Genomic DNA, 20,434 nt, shown 5'->3' on the forward strand with positions numbered 1-20,434 from the left:
CTGGAAATCATTCAGTAGGCCGGGTGCTAACGATATAACCAGCACGGAACGTCTCGTCGTCCAGTGGACTGTTGTGCAGCCACGGGATTTGGATTTACAAATTTTATTGTGTAAAATTTACACAGTAAGAAAAATTTACACAAATGACGCACACCCTAGTAACACATACGTTGGGTGGATTGCCTTGATGAAGTGAAGCAATGCATTATACATTTGATAAGGTTTTAGTGGCCCACCCCCTGGTAACACATAGGGTGGTATGAATGAAGTGCATTATGATTAATGCGGTTGATTAGATATACACATGTACACACATATAATATACAGTATCATAGTGGGAGAGGGTCAGAGTGTAATAATGGAGAGAGGCAAAAGAGGTTGAAGAGAGAGAGAGAGAGAGAGAGAGAGAGAGAGAGAGAGAGAGAGAGAGATGTATTAGGTATCTACTTTCATATTAATACAATATATAGTAATCTTGCATAGCTACATCGGTACAGTGATATCAAATTGGCAGACACATTGGAACTGAAATAGATATCAGTGTATTAAAAAAATTACTTGAAAATATATTATTAACAAGGATGTGATCTCTCTTGAGGCAGTGCATAATATAGCATCATATGGGTATAAATTTGGTGTGCATGTCTGTGCACGTCATATATTTTACAGCAGTAATTACAACACAATACAAGGTAAATATAGACATATACAGCGATTTAGTAATAGCTGACTTGCATTGTCATATCATATAGGCTATAATACATATATAGCAATGACAGATTGTTGCAGGTATCAGTATGGGGAAGCTGAAACTTTGATAAGTTATGGTGACATGGATAGGAATGTGGTGGCCATCTGTAAACATATTTTTAGCTGGGAATAATAAATATCCTGTTTATCTGGACGCGAATCCAGTTGACTGCAGGAATTCCTTCACTTCAACCCGTCGCTCTCAGAGATCTTTTGTTGAAGTTACGCTGAATCATTGTCTGTATTGTGATGGTGTGGTGCATGAGGTGGCCAAGTGCGTTGTGATACGGGAGCTGCAATGCAGTGTGGGCACTGTAGATTGTTTGAGTTGTGTCTTGTACTGATACTGTATAGTAGCCGGGAAGGGTGGACGGTCGAATCGTAGTCTAGCTGGGTGTACTTGGGTCTCTCTAGGTAGGGTATTTTCTGCATGGTGTATGTTTGGTGATGGTTCGAGAAGTATACTATTTGACTGAAGGTTTTAAATGGTTGTAGCTGCTCTGTGTTTGTATCTGGTTATGAAACCAAGAGCTAGGCAGGAGAGGAGGGACGTGTAACGTTAGGCACTTTTTTTTTTTTTTTAAATGAAAGGGGATGATGTAAAGCTACAAGTGTGATATGGGTCGTGTCGGATAGGGCGCTCCAACAAGATGTGGCCCATGATTGTTTAAGTCCGAGGGTTGACTGGGCTTTGCTTCTCACCTAATGCCACTCAGGGGTGCCGACTAGTCACTGTCTTTAAATGTCAGTAATGAGTGGCCTAGCCCTTGGACCCTACGTTCTTGACAGGACAAGAAAAGATTTGATTCTTTAAGTATCTATCTATCTATCTATCTATCTATATTGTTACGGACCACGCAAGGATATCTCTGTCACTGAGGGTTTAAAGCAGTCATTGAAAACTTAAACAAATAACTTTGCTTTACCTACAAGAACTTTATTAAGCACATCACAAAATCAAGTTCTTTTATATATTAGACAGGTGCACAGCGGAAGACTCGTAATCTAACTAGAATCACTTAAGAACTAACTCAAACAATATCACTCAAACACTTCTGCATATAAACGCTAAATGGGAACAGTTACGTTACTAAGTTGCTATATACAAGAAAACATATATACCAAAGCCTGCGTACATCGTCAACCCACTCTGACTCCAAAAATAACGGACCAGGTCGCGCAGGACGACCGTCACCTCAAACGGTCCAGCTGAACCACAGCTGATTAGGGACTGGCTGAGTGAGCACTGGCAAGTGGCAAGTCCCTCTCGTCAGTCTCCCACTGCCCTCAAGACACGAACGCGAGCCCTGACGCCGAGAAAAACATGTCCAAACAAGACTAGTAATTGCTCCATTATGGGGTGCCCTTCTAATTATAGCCAAAGTAATGGGAGTGTTATATTTCATCGCTGTCTCAAAGATGACGTAGTAAGAATGTGCTTTACTGCTTGAATACAAAAAAAATATTAATCCTACTAATGCACGAATATGCATCCAACATTTTAAAACAACTGATTATGAAAGAAACATGAAATATGAACCGTTTCAGCTGCCAGTGCCCAAGAATCAAAGGAGACTGAAAACGGGTGTCCTGCCGACGATGCAGCTTCCTGAATCAGATGGTTATCATCATCATCATCAGCCATTGCAAGTCCACTGCTGAACAAAGGCCTCACCCAACCTATTCCACGAATTCCTTCACTGAGCCAATCTCTGCCATGTTTTCCCTAAAACATCTCTATCTCATCTCCACCCCTGACTGACGTTTTTCTGCTACACTTACTATCTCTTGGAGTCCAGTCAGTCAGCCTCTTGCCCCATCTCTTATTCTTGCTACATGGCCTGCCCACCTCCATTTCTGTTCTTTTATACTTCTATAATGTCTGACTTTAGTCTGCTCTCTCACCCAAGTTAATCTTTTCCTGTCTCTTAAAGATATTCCCAACACTGACCTTTCCATTGACCGTTGAGAATGGATTAGTTTATTTTCCATCGATTTTGCCAGTTCCCAGATCTCACAACCGCTACTTTTCATGATGTCTCTGTGTTTACCGAAAGCTTTCCATCCAATTGTAATGCGTCTTTTTATTTCACTATCACGTTCTTTCCTTAATTTTAGTATCATATAGGCTATAATAATTGTACTCCTCGAATTTTTCAAGAATTTCTTCGTTTATTCTGATGACGATCTTTGGTGTTTGTGGATTAAGCATTAGTTTTACTCTGGTTCATCTTTAGCCCTACTTTGAGACTTTCTCTGTCCAGGTCATTTAACATTTCTTGCAATGTCTGTGCTGTTTCTGTGAAGGATAATGTCATCTGCAAATCCTAAATAATTAAGGAGACCGTGATAGCGGGGGACAGGGAGACATGGAGGCGATTTGTTTGTGGCCACCCCCTACGAGATCGAGGCGTCTAGTAATAGAGAGATTGATAGAGGTCCCTCTTCCTTTTGAAGCTGTCTTGCCACTTCAACTCCTCAGCAATATACATGTAACTGCACAGAAACAATATCCTTGTCTTAGTACAAGGTACCTTGACCGTGATTACAACTCTCACCTGATTCTCATAGCCAGTATTTGTGAATATAGTATAGCTGCGTGTGCACCTTGCTGCCGCCTGGGCGCCCCGAGTCAGTGGCGGGAATTGTCAGTGTCACCTCCAAGCCTCAGTCAGTACTTGTCTAAGTTGCCGTGCAGTACACTACCAACACAGGGTCGTTTTCACTGAGGTTCCCAAACATAAGTCCTGTATAGCATTTGTTGTTTATACGTTTCTCTTCACTCATACAACTGTTAAACGCTTTATTATCAAACTGGAATGACCATTAAAGTAAAAAATCCAATCAAACTTTTGTAACTATTTCTGATAATCATATACTGCCGTGAAGACGTGTTTATCATAAAAGTAGGTGAGGATCTTTTAATTTTCCTGTCCATGACGTGGCACCACCCTCTTACCGCCAGCCGTAAGCCCAGTGGCAAACAGCACGTCTGTCCTCCTACGTGTTCCTCCACGTCTTAGAGGAAAAGTATTATGCAGCCTCTACCTTCCTACCCTTGTCGTGGTGGCTAAGGCTTGATAGCGATCTGGTATAGATGATCCCCTTCATACTGCCCAACACACTGATGGTTATCTTACATCGAACTATACTGCAAATGGATACTACCTTCATTTTACAACAATGTGTGGGAAAATTAAATTAATATCCTTCCCTACCTGAAGCATATTTACGGTAGGTTAGTGGTCAGAGACAGCCAAACCTGGACCTGAAAGACATGCACAGATTATTTTGATATTCGAGAGTCGCACACCATGGATTGCGTTTTTTTTTTTTTTTTTTTTTTTCGTATTATACCCGTACCGCGTTCTTTAAGCACAGAATGCTTTACCAACTAAACATAACACAAATATATCTTGACTGATTCTAAGCAGGATTACCATAATGCAAAAGTGCGCTGTTTAGGTATTATGCCCGAAAGTCATTGTGAGTGAAATTAGAGTTATTTACAGGCAAGAATTGTACATGAGCAGCGACCGCTGTTGGTGAGCCCAAGATCCACATGCGGCTCGCCAGGCTGGCTGTGGCCATCTCTGATATAGGCGCCACCTAGAAATTGTACCTCTGGTGGGCCATTCCGCGAATTTCAAGTTCCCTTGCTCCACAGTGGATGGATGGAATCGAATGAAACTTTGCATGCTTATAGACGTTAATGAGTACTACAAGTGTGCGTCGTACATGCATGACCTATATCCGCCAGGTCAGGGGGCAAAGGTCATCAAGTGCAGAGAATATGAAAGGCGCAAAAATTACGACCTTGTTCGCGCGAAATGCAATGGCTCCAAAGATTGTTAAGCCAGGGCCATAATTCTTGGGTGGGATGTTGCCCTTCGGTACCGCCATACAGGAGTGGCTTTTCGTACCGAAACTCATTTCCTGTCGCTGACAAAGCTTGGTCCACTTAGAGTTGGCCATCGTTGCCTACCAGCTTTTCTATCTATATCCATCTATATACCTAGGCTGCTTCCCCCAAAGGAAGGGAGGTAGCCAAGACAGGACGACACGCCCCAAATTTACTCATCCACACACACATTTATTTGTATCTTAGCCCCAAGGGGAGAAGGGACAGATCCTCACTGCACCGCACTGCACGAGGGTCAACTGCGCAGTGCAGCCAGCGACATTCGCAGCAGGGCCCGACAGCAGAGCTGGTTTACCTCTGCCACATCATAATGGACCCATCCTCTTACCTGCACCTGACCTGATCAGCTGATCAGACCTAATGCGGGAAAGTATCCCCTCAGGGCCGTGTCACCATTTATTCATTCACAATTTCTCTCCATTCATTCCGACCACGCACAGCCACTCTTCCTTGCTCAACAGATATCCCTCTCGCATCTAACGCTCTCTTCACACTGTCCAGCCATCCTAATCGTGGTATTCCTCTCAGCCTACACCTCTCACTTCAGATCCAGTTATCTTTTTCACCAATCGCTCTTCATCCATTCTTTACATATGACCAAACCAGCGCAACACTCATGCTCAACTCTATCAGCCATCTCCTGCATAAATCCAGTTCTCCTTCGCACTTCATCATTTCTCACTCGATCCATATGCGTCACTCGACACATACTCCTCAGACACCTCATCTCCATTACATTCAAACTTTTCCTCTCTGCTGCACCCATATTCCATGTTTCAGCCCCATATAATGCAGTCGGTACCACTACACCCTCATACAGCCTTCTCTTTACATCCTTTCTAAGCTAACGACATCTAAACACTTTTTTCATTTCTCCCAGCACCTTTCCTAGTTTATTAATTTTAAACTTCACTTCTACATCTATTCTTCCATCCACAACAACATGTGACCCTAAATACTTAAAACACTCCACCCCCTCAAGCAACTCACCATTCAAAACTATATTCATCCTCCTACCATCTACCAACCTCGTACACTTCATCACTTTACTTTTATTCTCATTTATTCTCAATTTCCTCCTTTCACACACCATTCCAAACTCCTCTACAGGCTTGTATTTTTAAAAATTAGTTAAAATTTATTTTTTGATGATATAGATAGGTACTATACAGATAAATACTACGAGAATTAGCGCATTTATTAATAATCTTTAGGCAAAATATTTTAAAGATGAATCAGTAATTACCTTCGCCAAGGACGTTCTGTTTCACCCCTGTCCGTTTGTTTGTTGGTTGGTTGATTGATTTGTGAGCAAGATTACACAAAATCTACTGCACGGATTTCCATGAGGCCTGGTAGATGAATGGGCCTTGGCCCAGAATATACTCCATTAGATTTCGGTGTGGATCCGGATAAAAGTGCGGATCCTGGATTTTTTTTTTTTTTTTCACTTTTACATTGCGAGATACGGGGTTGGCGGAGGTATGCGCTCTACTGCGTGCCATTCTAGTTCAAAATGTGTTCTTAAGTTACACTCAAAAGTATATATATAGAGCAAGGTCCCAGGTTACACCACTCTCGACCTGCGTCAATCTCGAGATTACGATAGGCCGCCACAATGAAATTAAAAACATAATGATGCAATAATGAAGAAATAAACGTAACGCGCGGGTTTTAAAGTGTTGCCGTCTGCCGCGAAATGTCTCTTTCCACTCTATTCTCCTGTCATCTCTCCTTCCTTATTTCCTCGCCTCCATATCTCATCCCCTGTCGTTTTCCCATTCCTGTTTCCTTCCTTTACTCCCTCCTCCCTTTAGTATCCCCCCCTCTCGTCCTCATTCTTTTTCCTTCCCGTCCATTTCCTCACTAATCCTTAATCCCTCATCTGCTACTTGTTCGCCTCCCCATTCCTCTCTTCTTTCCCCCCTCTCTTTATTCCATTCTTTTCCTAGCTTCCTACACCCATTTATCCTTCTCTTCTCCACACAAGCTTCCTTTCCTCCCCTTCTTTTCTCTCCTCCCTTCCATTCTTCCTTTCCACTTCTTTAATATACTCTCTCCCTTCCCCATTCCTTCCTCCTCTCCCCTTTTTTTTTTTTTTTTTCCCCCTGTCGTCTCTTTTTCCTTCATTTTTTTTTTTTTCATTTCTCTCCCTTTCACTTACTACTGTTTCCCTTTTCCCTTCTATTCATCACCATCTCGTCTCATCCATCCTGCATTCCCTCTCCATCATATTTCACATCACTTGCCCATCCCCTAACTCACCATCTTGAGGTATAAATGTACGATGTACAGTCAGAAACTCGAGTTACACACAAAATCGACTTATGTCACGTCTCAGGAACGGAACTCTGACATAACTCCGGACCTTACCGTAGTACAAGAGTAAGGTATTGCTATTGTATAGTTCTATAAACTTTACCAAATCTCAATAAAAGAGGGAGTGTTTATGTATATAAGATAATTTTTTGGGGGTATGTAAGCTAACAAGCAGTCTTATCTTACTATATATTGAATCTCTTCGGTGCGTTCACGTCTGTTATATTTAAATCTTTATGGTGAGAAGATCATTTTATTCAGCTTTAGAAATTCCGGAGTGAATAGGTCAGACTCATTCTTAATCGCTTTAGTACAAAGACATTTTGTATTTTGTTCTTGGTCCTCCCAAACTATCTACGCATCTCAAGAGAGACCTCGTAACAAACTTTAATGAATTTAACTGTCGCAACTCTGAAATTGATAAAATGTCGCTGACCGCACAGCCTCGCATTCATACAAAATACTTTAATTTATTCAGGGACAGCCACGTGATTCTACCTGTTTACACCTTCACATAAACAAATTGACAACTTCCTTCCCCTGCATCATTTTATTAGGTGACTGCCCCCTCCCCTCCTCCCCCAAATTGCTTCCTTAATTACTACCTCAAATGTAATTGGACAGTAGCGTCTGCCATACAACAACGAGCCAGGTTCTTACATTACTGAAACAGTGAAAGGTAAACACTGATCCCAGATCATTTCACTGAGGTAACAGGTACAAAATCACTATAACAAATAAATTTTTTCAGTAACCCATAACTTTACACATACATACAGTACAGCTCAACAGTACTAGAACAGGAGGACAATCGTCTCTAATTCAAGAAAGGTTAGGAATCCAGACACTTTCAATAGGAACAGTAACATTAAGAGGCTGGCAGACAAGTAGCTAATAAGAGTCAGGCAGGACAACAAAAAGTTACGTTAATGTACCTGCAAAGAAATCTATCTATCTGTCTATATACCTAGGCTGCTTCTCCCAAAGAAAGGGAGGTACCCGAGACAGGACGACACACTCCAAATTTACTCGTCCAAACACACATTTATTTGTATCTTAGCCTCAAGGGGAAAGGGACAGATCCTCACCGCACCACGCCGCACGAGGGTCAACTGCACAGTGTAATCAGTGACATCCACAGCAGGGCCCGACAGCAGAGCTGGTTTACCCCTACCACTTCACAAGGGATCCATCCCCTTACCTGCACCTGACCTGATCAGCTAATCTGACCAAATGTGGGAGAATATCCCCTCTGGGCTGCGTCACCATTTATTCATTCACAACTTCTTTCCAGTCATTCCTATCACTCGCAGCCACTTTTCCTTGCTCAACAGACATCCCTCTCGCATCTAATGCTCTCTTCACACTGTCCAGCCATCCTATTCGTGGTCTTCCTCTCAGCCTTACACCTCTTACATCCGATCCAGTTATCTTTTTCACCAATCGCTCTTCATCCATTCCCTTCATATGCCCAAACCATCGCAACACTTTCTGCTCAACTCGATCAGCCATCTCCCGCATAACTCCAGCTCTCCCTCACACATCATCATTTCTCTGTTGATCCATATGTGTCACTCCACACATACTCCTCAGACACTCCATCTCCATTACAATCAAACTTTTCCTCTCTGCTACACCCATATTCCATGTTTCAGCCCCATATAACGCTGTCAGTACTACAAAACCCTCATACAGCTTTCTCTTTACATCCATTCTAAGCGAACGACATCTAAACACTTTTTTCATTCCTCCCAGCACCTTTCCTACTTCATTCATTCTGAACTTTACTTCTGCATCTATTCTTCCATCCAGAGCAACATGTGACCCTAAATACTTCAAACACTCTACCTCCTCAAGCAACTCACCATTCAAAACTATATTCATCCTCTTACCATCTACCAACTTCGTACACTTTTATCATTTTAGTACTATTCTCATTTACTCTCAATTTCCTCCTTTCACACACCCTTCCAAACTCCTCTACCAACTGTCTCAATCTCTCCTCCGAATCAGCCACCAGTGCAGTATCATCTGAAAACAGCAGCTGATTCAGAGTCCACTCTCTACCATCAACATTCATCAGATTCAGACCTCCACCTAACACTCTCGCATTCACCTCCCTTACAACACCATCCATATAAATATTAAACAGCCGAGACAACGTCACACATCCCTGCCGCAGCCCCACTCTCACGGGAAACCAATCACTCACAGTTTTTCCCACTCTTACACATGATCTACTATTTACATAAAATTTTTTTACTCCTTTTAACAACCTACCATCAAGTCCATACAATCTCAAAACAGTCCACAGAGCCTCCCTATCAGTTCTATCACACAATCAATCAATCAATCAATCATTTCCTGTGGCACCCTCGGGGATGCATAGGGCCTCGATGAACTCACACCACCACATCCTATCTTGTGCTAACTCCTCAAGATCTCCCCAACACTCATCTCCAGCTTCCCGTCTCATTGTCCTCACCCACGTCTCTTTTGGCCTTCCTCTACCTCTCCTACCAGGTGCCACCCACCCTGGTGTACCTCGTACTATTCCCTGTCTCCTATACACATGTCCTAGCCACTTCCATCGTGAGAATCTAACATATTCATCGATCGGCTGCACTCCCGTTATTTCTCTAATTCTACTATTTGGTATCCTTTCCCACCACTTAACTCCTAATATTCTTCTAAGTGCTTTATTTTCAAACACCAAGAATTTATTTTCCATAGTCACTGTGCTGTACCAAGACTCGTGTCCATAAATTAAGATACTCCTAACCATTACCTTATAAAGTTTGATTTTTGTATGCACAGAGAAATTGTTATTATTCCAAATATTTTTAAGCATTCCCATTGCCTGATTAGCCTTCTTTAACCTTTCCTCGATTTCAAAGTTCAAAGAACCATCCTTGGCTAAATAAGTACCTAAATATTTAAACCTATCAACTTGCTTTACAACCATACCTCCAATTACACATTCCTGCGCATTTTCCATATTCATATTGATTATTTCAGTTTTTCCACAATTAATAACCAAACCCACCTTGCGACCTTCACTCACCAAACAGTCCAACACTCTCTGCATCTCTTCTGGCCCATCACAAATCAAAACTATATCATCTGCATAATCTAAATCCAAAAGTTTCCTGTTCTCTCCCCAAAGTATACCTGCACCGGTTTCTGTTCCAACACGTTTCATAATGTAATCAATGACCAATATAAATAGTAAAGGCGATAGAACACCACCTTGAATTACTCCGGACTTGACTTCAAACGAATCACTCAGACAACCATCAACCATCACTTTACAAAATGTGTCCTCATGCATGTTCATAATGACCCTCACAAACTCCTCTGGTATTCCATAATGTCTCATGATCTTCCCCATAGACTCTCTCGAAACACTATCAAAAGCCTTTTCAAAATCAACAAAACAAAGACTTAACGGTACTCTCATTTCATTAACTTGCTGCATCAAATGCCTAACTATAAAGATCTGATCATTGCAACCACGTCCCTTTCTAAAACCAGCCTGTTCATCCCTCAGAATACCCTCAACCACCGGCTCCAACCTATTTAACAACACTCTACTGAAAACTTTCAAAGCTATCGGTGACAAAGAGATTCCCCTCCAATTACCACATTCACTCAGGTCTCCCTTCTTCGGAACTTTAACAATTACACCATTCTTCCAAACTGATGGTAGTAACCCCGTCACCCATATCTTATTGAATAGCTTGGTCAAGATCATTATTAATCTATCCCCCTCCACTTTAAACATTTCCGGAAATAAACCATCCTCCCCTGGTGCCTTATTATTCTTTAACTGTTTTACTGCTTTCTCCACTTCTGCAAGCCTCAACTCTCCTGTTTCTATATTTAAATCTTCCTGAGCAGACGGTATATCCTCTTCTGGTGGTATTGGTCTGTTAAGAACTGTCTCAAAATGCTCTTTCCATCTATTTTTAATATCTCCATCTTTGGTCAATAAATTTCCTTCCCTGTCTCTAATTGGTATTTCCTTGCGTTTACCTGCATTACCACTCAGTTCTCTAATCGATTCATATGCTATTCTTTGACTCTGTCCATCATTTTTGTTTATTAGGATTTCAGTCTCTGCAACCTTTTCATCCACACATCTTCTTTTATCTCTCCTAGCTAACCTTCTTACTTCTGAATTCAAACTCCAGTACGCAGCTCTTGCTAATTCATTTTCTCGTTCATCAACGCATTGCATCTCACTCCTCAATTTAGCCTCACCTCTCTTTTTTATCATATCCCACGTTTCCTCTGATATCCATTTCTTTCTCCTGAATCTATGTCTCCTTCCAATCGTACATTCAGCAGTCTCATGCAAAACTTTGTTCACATCCTCCCACATCTCATCTACACTTCTCTCCCCCTCTTCCAACGTTTCCAACACCAAAAACCTATTTCTGCATTCTAATCTGAATTCCTCCTTTTCTTCTCCTTCCCTTCTAAGCTTAACAATATCGTATCTACCAACACCAGATTTTTCCTTCTTCTGATTTTTAAGTTTAAACCTTATTTTTGCAATGCTGAGTTGATGGTCACTACCAATATCCGCTCCTCGTTTAACATGAACATCTAGCAGAGAACTTCTATGCCTCCTACTGATAGCGATGTGATCAATCTGATTTTTATATTTTCCACACGGCGACACCCAAGTTGTCTTGTGTATATTGCAATGCTGAAAGAGTGTGCCCCCGATGACTAAGTCATTTGCTAGACAGAAGCTTCCAAACCTCACTCCGTTTTCACTCATCCTACTACCAACGCCCATCTTACCCATACATGCCTCAAATCCCTCATTTGAACAGCCCATTACTGCATTAAAGTCTCCAACGCAGATCAAAACATCATGTCTAGGTACCCTTCCTACTCCTTCTTGCAACTTTTCATAAAATGTGTCTTTCCTTTCATCGAGTGCATCATTAGTAGGTGCATAACACACAAACAGACTGATGTTGCCATGATTTGATTTAAACCGTGCGTATAGCAATCGCTCATCTATAGGATCCCACTCACATAAAGCCTTATTTGCTTTACAACCCAGCAACAATCCTACTCCCTGATAATGCATTCCGTCCTGTCGACCAGATATCAATAAACGTATACCATCCTCCAAATCCAACTTATCGACTCCAGTTAATCTAGTTTCTGTCAGAGCACAAATATCAAGTCCGTAATTTTGAAAAACCTTCACTAACTCATCGATTTTACCGTCATGATTTAGCGTTCTCACATTCCAGTTACCAATTTTAATTGAATTTTTTGCATTGACAAAGGAATTAGATTGTAATTGAGGCAACCGTGAGATTCTTAGCACCCCCTGCCCATTTAAGGGCTGCACGGGACTGGGGGCCATTATTGTTCTTTCAGAGTCCATCAAGGTTTCTTTGGCTAACTTCCTGAACACCTCGCCATTGTGTTGCAGTCGCAGTAGGCAGCTAACTTGCCTGATTGCCCACACCCGAAAGACCCAGCTATGCTGTAGCCAGTCACGTGCCGGCATGCTTCCCAGCCATTTCACTCTCAAGGAGTTCCTCTGCCTGAGAAAGCAACCACCCCCCTGCTCCCGAGGGCTTTTGATCTGTGTAGGTAGAGGGCGATCACTCCCTCACTAGCCATATACAGTGGATATACAGTGTATAGGCTACACTCACCACACTTTCTCTAAAACAATGAACTCCCAAAACACATCCTTACCTTTCGCTAAATACTTTTCACACACCTGTCTCACAGCAAACACCTGATCCACGCATTCCCTCCCTCTCCTAAAGCCACACTGCTCATCACCAATCACTCTCTCTGTACCCTCGACTCTAATTCTCTTAATTAACACACTACCATACACTTTACCTACAACACTCAACAGACTTATACCCCTAAAGCTAGTACATTCATACTTATCACCCTTACCTTTATACAACAGAACCACACAAGCACCTGCCCAGGCAAACACCATACCGCTCACAAAACACATTCAACAATCTTACTAACCACTCAACAAGAGTCGCTCCACCACCTTTCAGGCATTCCACAGTACATCCATCCATACCTACAGCTTTCCCTGCTTTCATCTCCTTTACTGCCCCCTGCACTTCCTCCATCGTGATCAAATTAAACTCTCCCAAGACATTTATTCCTTGCGCCCTTTCATCTGCCATAATCTCAGCTTCTCTTTCCTCCTCTGTATTTAACAATCTTTCAAAATACTCCCCCCATCTCTTCCTTACTGCATCATTCTCAGTTAACATCCTTCCGTCCTTTGCTTTTACTCACTCTTCCTTCTGATTCTCCTATTTGAACCCTTTTCACCTCCTTACAAAACACATCACACACCTCGTCCGCATGCCCCACCATAGCTCTCTTAAACAACTGCCATTTTCCTGATCTTTCACTGCGTTCCACTCATCTTTCAACTTCTCCTGATACTCTCTCATTATCACTCCTTTATCCAACTCAGTCACTTTCAAAACTTTCACTGTCACACCTAACTCTCCTACCTCTCACCCATCTCATACTTACTCTCAGCTTTCTCTCCATCAGGTAGTGGTCAGACATACCTCCACCCTCCCCTCTCAAAACTCTCACATCCAACAACCATCCTCTTTCACTCCTGGACACAACCACATAGCCCATCAATGCTCTATCAACAACCATTCCACCGTCCTGTCTCACCCATGTATACTTATTAATATCTTTCTTCTCAAACAAAGTATTTCCAATCACCACCTCTCGCTCAACACACATCCCTATCACTTATTCCCCATTTTCATTTCTTCCAGGGACACCATGCATACCAACACACCTTCAACTGCTACATTTCCCACTCTAGCATTCAGATCTCCCATCATTACCACATTCACAATTGCCCCAAAACTCTGCAGACACTCATCAACATCATTCCAGAAAGACTCCCTCTCTTCTGCATCCCTTTCGCTACCAGGCCCATATGCACTCACAAATATCCACAACTCACGTCCAAATTTTGCTTTCACCCACACCAGTCTCGATGACACTTTTTTTTTTTTTTTTAATGAGAATAAGAAGGAACCAAAGGCTAGGAGCCCGCAAACAATTCCTTCCAAGGAAAAAAACAAAAACAATACAAAAGTGAGCCAAATTCAAGATCTGTTCATTTCGAGATGCCTGGACACACTGCGTTCGAAAGACTGGAGATCATAGGATGTAGGAAATACAGACAGAGAGAGACAGTTCCAGAGTTGGCCCGTTGCATAAATGAAGGACTGGCCTGACTGGGAGTAACGGTTAACTCTTGCATTAGAGAGTTGGACAGAAAAGGGATGAAAGTTTGTTGCTAGACGGGTGCTACGCGCCCGTCGTAGGGGTGGAGGGACGCAAGCAGACAGTTCAGAGGAGCGGTGACCATGGAAGTAGCGACAGAAAAGAGATAAAGAGGCAATAGTGAGGCGAAGAGACAGAGGTTGAAGGGAGCCAGTAAGAGGAGGAGAGTTAAGGAGACGAATAGCCTTTGACTCCACCCTATTGAGAAGAGCTGTATGTGGGGAGCCTCCCCACACATGAGATTTGTACTCTACACAGGGGCGAATAAAACCCGCGTATAAAGTCAACAGCTGTGCAGGGGTAAAGAAGGTACGGAGTCGGCTTTCAATCACACTCTGCTGCACTTCCGTATTCCTTGCGTGTCGTAAAAGGCGACTAAAAGGGACGAGGTGAGGGGACTAGGAACCCCCTCTTCTGTTTTTTAGTTCCTACAGTGAGACAGGGAATAAAAAGGGAAGGGGGATTGAGTTGTCCCTCTACCCTGAAGATTGGGTCCATGAATGTGTGTGTGGATGCAGTACGATTGAGGCTAAAAGGGAGGAGATTGGAAGAATGTTTGTGTGAAGAGAGTTGGTTGTGTTAGCTTTAAGTGAAACAAAGATGAAAGGGAAAGGTGAGTCTAAGTTTGGAAGTGTGAATGGAAGGATGTCAGTTGTTGATGGAGGAAGGGCGAGAGAAGGTGTGGCCTTGTTAGTGCAAACAAATATCCGCGCTTATCAGGGTGGGGCAACTTATCGGCGAGCACCACCAGCCTCTTACCAACGTTCACCCTTTATGACTCTCGCGATACCAACAATTCAACAACGGTCTACACACGGCACTCTTTCCCCAACAGACGGTACACATTTTGTTGGCACAGGGTCCCCAAGCGGGGCTGACGATAGCTACAGTACGCTGGAAAAGAGATGTGGTTTGAGCTCGCCCACAAGTCTCCACCCACAACAAAAGCTGAAACCTGATGCCCTCCACCGTTCAACTAGCAAAGTTGGGTGAAATCGTTATCAAGATCCCCGAAGTTATGAGAACATTGTTTCAGAGTGCCTGCATGAAACCTAATTCATGACACCTCTTTCAATACGTATGAACGTATAATAAACATGTGATGGGTGCCAGAGAGTGGCTCCTCACAGTGGCACCGCAATAACTGGGCAGTTCCACTGGCCCCATTTATACAAATTCCCACAACCCTCTCACTACCCTGTCAAAGAAAAATGATGAACTGCGGGAAAAGGGAAACTTCACCCTATAGTCCACCGGGCTCTAGTCCAGAGGGGCACGGAGCCATAGCAACATACTCAAGTAATGATTAAAGACACTAGCTCTGCCAACCTGCACATAAAAACATGTATATTTTCCCACAGTAATTAATATCAAATGAAAAAGGACACAAATAAGTGTATCCATTAATCATTCGTGTCTCGAGCTAAGAAATGTGTTATGCGCTTATAAGCAATACAGAAACTTTAATTACAAAGTGTCTTTAGGGGACGTCTCCGTTCTAATTATCTGACTATAATTCACATAGCATTCTAATACTCAAAGTGCCTCTGGGATAACCTCCTAGTTGGGCAATGATACGGCGGAGAAAATTGTAAATGTGTCATATATTAAAGTGCCGCTGAATGTTCTCATGACGACGTGACTGAATGTTTGATGGCTGACTTCGAAGGGTTTAAACTTAGGTGCAAAGGATGCCCAGGTCAGGATATCCACAGTACAGTTCATTATCAGAAGAGAACAAAATTCTTACAAAGCTGCGAAAGCAATAAGTCATTCCTCACCGAGATATATACAGGGCGTCCCGGGACTTGACTCACTAATATCAAAAGGTGATCCTAAGGCTCCTTTTGTGCACAGAAAGCTATATCTCAGCCGATAAGGAGCAGAGGTTATTGATGATGTTATGGGCAAAAATATCTCCCTCATAATTCACCTATTAGGTATTAGAGAATTTTAGCTTCATATCGGCTGAGACTCGAAGACATGTTGAATATATATATATATATATATATATATATATATATATATATATATATATATATATATATATATATATATACATATATATATATATATATATATATATATATATATATATATATATATATATATATATATATATATATATATATATATATATCCCAGTGGAGCCCAGTGTCCCCAGTACTGGGCAGAACCGGGAATTTTCAAACCTTAATAAAGTAGGGAACCCCTGTGTAGGGACCTATGAGCTTCGCGACTATGAGCCGATAGGCGGAGGACGGTACGCCTAAGACCCTCCCGGAACAGTGCCTTGCCCAGCAACTCTGGGATCCAATGGGATAAATATATTATTAAAACGGTAAGTTCTGCTGACTTATGGTAATTTTCTTATAGGGTCAGTTGCATTTGGTTTATTGGAAAATTGTTTAAAGGCAACATGTTTTAAAATTTCTATTGTAGTTGGTTATGAACCGAAATCATCTGAAATTAATTACACACTGCATTAAATACAGATATAGTGCACTGCACAGTGACATATATAGTATGGTAGTTTAATTTTTCTTGCTTCCCCCATAGGATTTTATTCAGCTTAGGAAAACATTTCACAGTGAAGAATTTAATGAAGGCAATAAGATAGCAGCAGGTAGTGACAAGAATGAAAGATGAAAAGACTACTAGATTCAGAATTATTCCCGCTTTCGTGAGATTTTAAGGTGAGATGTGATAGTAATAAGACTGAAGAAGAAATACACACACACACACACACACACACACATACACACACACACACACACACACACACACACACACACACACACACACACACACACACACACACACACACACACACACACACACACACACACACACACACACACACTCATTGTAATCAAGTGTTTAACTTGAAAATCTTGTACATATCCTATAGGTGGTGGTAATGGTGGGCTACCCCTGTTCCAGCAACAGTTTTGTGACGACAACACACATGGCCGGTCTCAACCGAGACACTGTGGGTTCATGGCAGAAGTGTGTAGAAATTATGCAGAAGGATTTAAAGGTAAGGCAGGCACAGTATTGATTATTTCTAACAGAGTGGGACCTCAGGGATTAGGGACTGAACAGGGAGGCTGCCAGAGTTCGAGCAGTGTGGAGATCCGTCATTAATTGACCGAGGATGACACATATAAGCATGTTGGAGCCTTTATAAACGATATGACGATACGGTACTGGTGGTCATTCCAGTGGTATTAATGTGTGTATGAACAATCTCTTACTTGGATTTATTCCATGGTCATGAATGGTGAGTGAATGAGTGTCTGGCCTATTTAATTGGTCATGCTATTGACTAGCTCTCCCATTGCCATGATTTTCTCTATTTCCTTGCTTTCTTGACCCTACCACAACCAATCTTTGAGGGAGGGGGGGGGGGAAGTCTGGATGATGATGACAACTGCTTTTGGCAGGATGGACACAAAGTGGTTATCGACACCAACCCAGATGTAGTCCCAGAAGAGGTACAGTACGTTGATGTTGCTAAGATGAGAGTGCCAGCGAGATGCTTCCTCTTGAGCGTCACCGAACATCATTGCCAATAATGTGAGAAATTCTGGTGAGTAGACTTTTGGTTAGTTTCTCCTATCTTATTTTTACTTTTTTTTTTTCCCTTGGCTTGCTGGACCTTACCTCAACCCATCCATACGTGGGAAAGGTCTGCATGATGGTGGTGATGATACAAGGGCACTAAGTTTTCAGTGTGTTGTCTCCATTTATGGTCATTTTGGTATAAGTCCCAATAAATTAGAGATAAATTGCCTATCAGAGTTCCACTATGACTTTGCTAGTTTTCTCAGATGTACAGTACCAGTCATAGTGAGTTAGGTGTGTAAAGTGACGGGTGTAGAGAGAGAAGGGACTCCATGTGGTGCACTGGTGGGTGAAGAGAGATTTAAATTAGTGAATACGTTTATGTGTTTAAGTTTAAGCAGACTGAAATAGCCCTGGGATGAGATCATAGAGTATGACCACAGGGATAAAGGACTGGATAGGTATCAAGTGGCTTGGAGAACCTCCAAGAGATGAAAAAGGCCGATGCATGAAAGAATGTTGGAGCCTTCATGATGAAACTAAATTATTTCATAAGTGGAAAGTAGAGTGGTACAGGAAAGGAAGAGGATGGTGCAATGAAGACCCTGATTCTATACATGGGTTTGAGTATGGAAGGTATTACTGTAGTAGTAGTTGTTAACCCAGGCTCATCTGCAATGTGAACCCGGTGGACAGCTGGCTTAAGTTGCCCTCCTCCTGCGGTCCACCATCCTCTTTTGGGGCATTAGGAGAGAGGTGAAGGATGTTTGAATAACCAGGCAGTTGAGACACCCAGTTATATCGGTGCCATCACATGAAGGTGCCAAAAAATTGGGGGGGGGGGAGAAGGGGATGATGAATAAAGTTTGACATATAATTCCAAGGTATATTATTTTTTCCAGTACCATGAGTTCACAAGAGCAGACCATTGTAAAGTCAGTGATACTGTCTACAGTATATACAAGTAAGTACATTACTATCTAAGCACTTTATGCATGGAAATTTATCATATGCGAGAACTAGTAGCATTTCCCAGTCAGTTCACATTTAAAAGAAATTTCACACTGCAATATTGAAGGGGTTGATGAAAGCTGTACATATAGTAATAACAGCATTAGTAGCAGTAGAAGTAGTAGTAGTAGTAGTAGTAGAAGTAATTGCAGCAGTAGGAAATAGTAGTGTCTGGACACTTTGTGCTTTAAGGAACTGTAGGCATAAGGAACTGTAGAAGAAGCAAGAGTAAACCAAATAGTACGTCACTCAGACACAAGGGGCTAATGTTACCCAGTGACTGATTTTTGACTCGGATGATCTGGTGTTTCTTCAGATCCAAGTATCAGGAGCCGACTCTCTGGGAAGGTTTTGGCGACATCATGAAGGTGAATTTTGTGCCCAAGTTCAAGACAAAAATGAAAAGCTGTACAAGATGTTTTTGTTGTAAAAATAACTACATTCATCGTCAGCTGGCTTAATTTCCCAAAAGGGAAGATGTAATGTTCGCTTGAATTGAGGATCAAATATTATGTTAAAATACAATGAGCCCCTTTTACATCCATAATTGGTTCGTTGGCAAGAGAATACTATGTGATAATTAAACTGTTATAGGATCGCAACCTGATTAACTTTGCCAGGCAGTGGAAAAATTCAGAAATATATTTTGACGCATTTGTTTATCTGTCTATTGCCATACACCTCAATCCCATAAGGAGAAATCGGTCTCGCATCACCGTGTCCTTTATCATTTTGGCTGCTCCCTCTCCAACTTACAACCCCCTCTCATAGATATCACTTCTCCATCCCTCCATATCATCCTTGGTCTTCCCCTCACACATATACACTCTTCTGTTCAGTCTTATTCTCCATCCTCTTCACACGGCCAAAGCATCTCAGAGTATTACTGGGTTCGGTCACATCCACATCAATACCACAGTTCCCCTTGATTTCCACATTTGCCTGTCTTTCTCCATGCAACCACATTGTCTCAAATAACTTATATAAGCCTATGTAAAATAATCCTTAAAGCCACGAAATACATATTGAAATATTGCATTTAATTTTTTCCCCTGGCACTGACTACCGTACCAGCCGACAGGCCTATTAAGTCAAAGGCCCCGTCACTGCAAAGGGTTAATTAGTTAGAGCTATCAGACTGCCGGTGACAGTAATGCCCACTGTTTATAACTTAGATCTGGTTTATAACTTAGATCTGATGCTTTCAAAATGTTTACTCAGGTAACAGTTCCTTACATATGAACAGCAGTAGTATTGCAACAGTATTTTGCCTAAAACGCACACAGGCTGTATATATATATATATAAATAAGACAGAATGAGAGAGAGATAGGTGAGGCAAGGGTTGAAGTATAAAGATTGATGCCACAGTAATGGATTAAGTGGGCTTAGTGTACATGTTCAGAGCAGTTAGAAGAAATATTAACTTTGTTTTCTAATTAGAGGTGCAAAGTCATCATTATACAGTTCCATTCTAATCGTTATTTTTTACTGTATGAAGTTCTCAGCAGTACAGAAATTGCCTGTTTAA

The sequence above is a fragment of the Coenobita brevimanus genome, chromosome 23 (assembly GCF_032717465.1).
Source record: "Coenobita brevimanus isolate Jiangsu-jjx chromosome 23, ASM3271746v2, whole genome shotgun sequence".
Taxonomy (NCBI): Eukaryota; Metazoa; Arthropoda; class Malacostraca; order Decapoda; family Coenobitidae; genus Coenobita; species Coenobita brevimanus.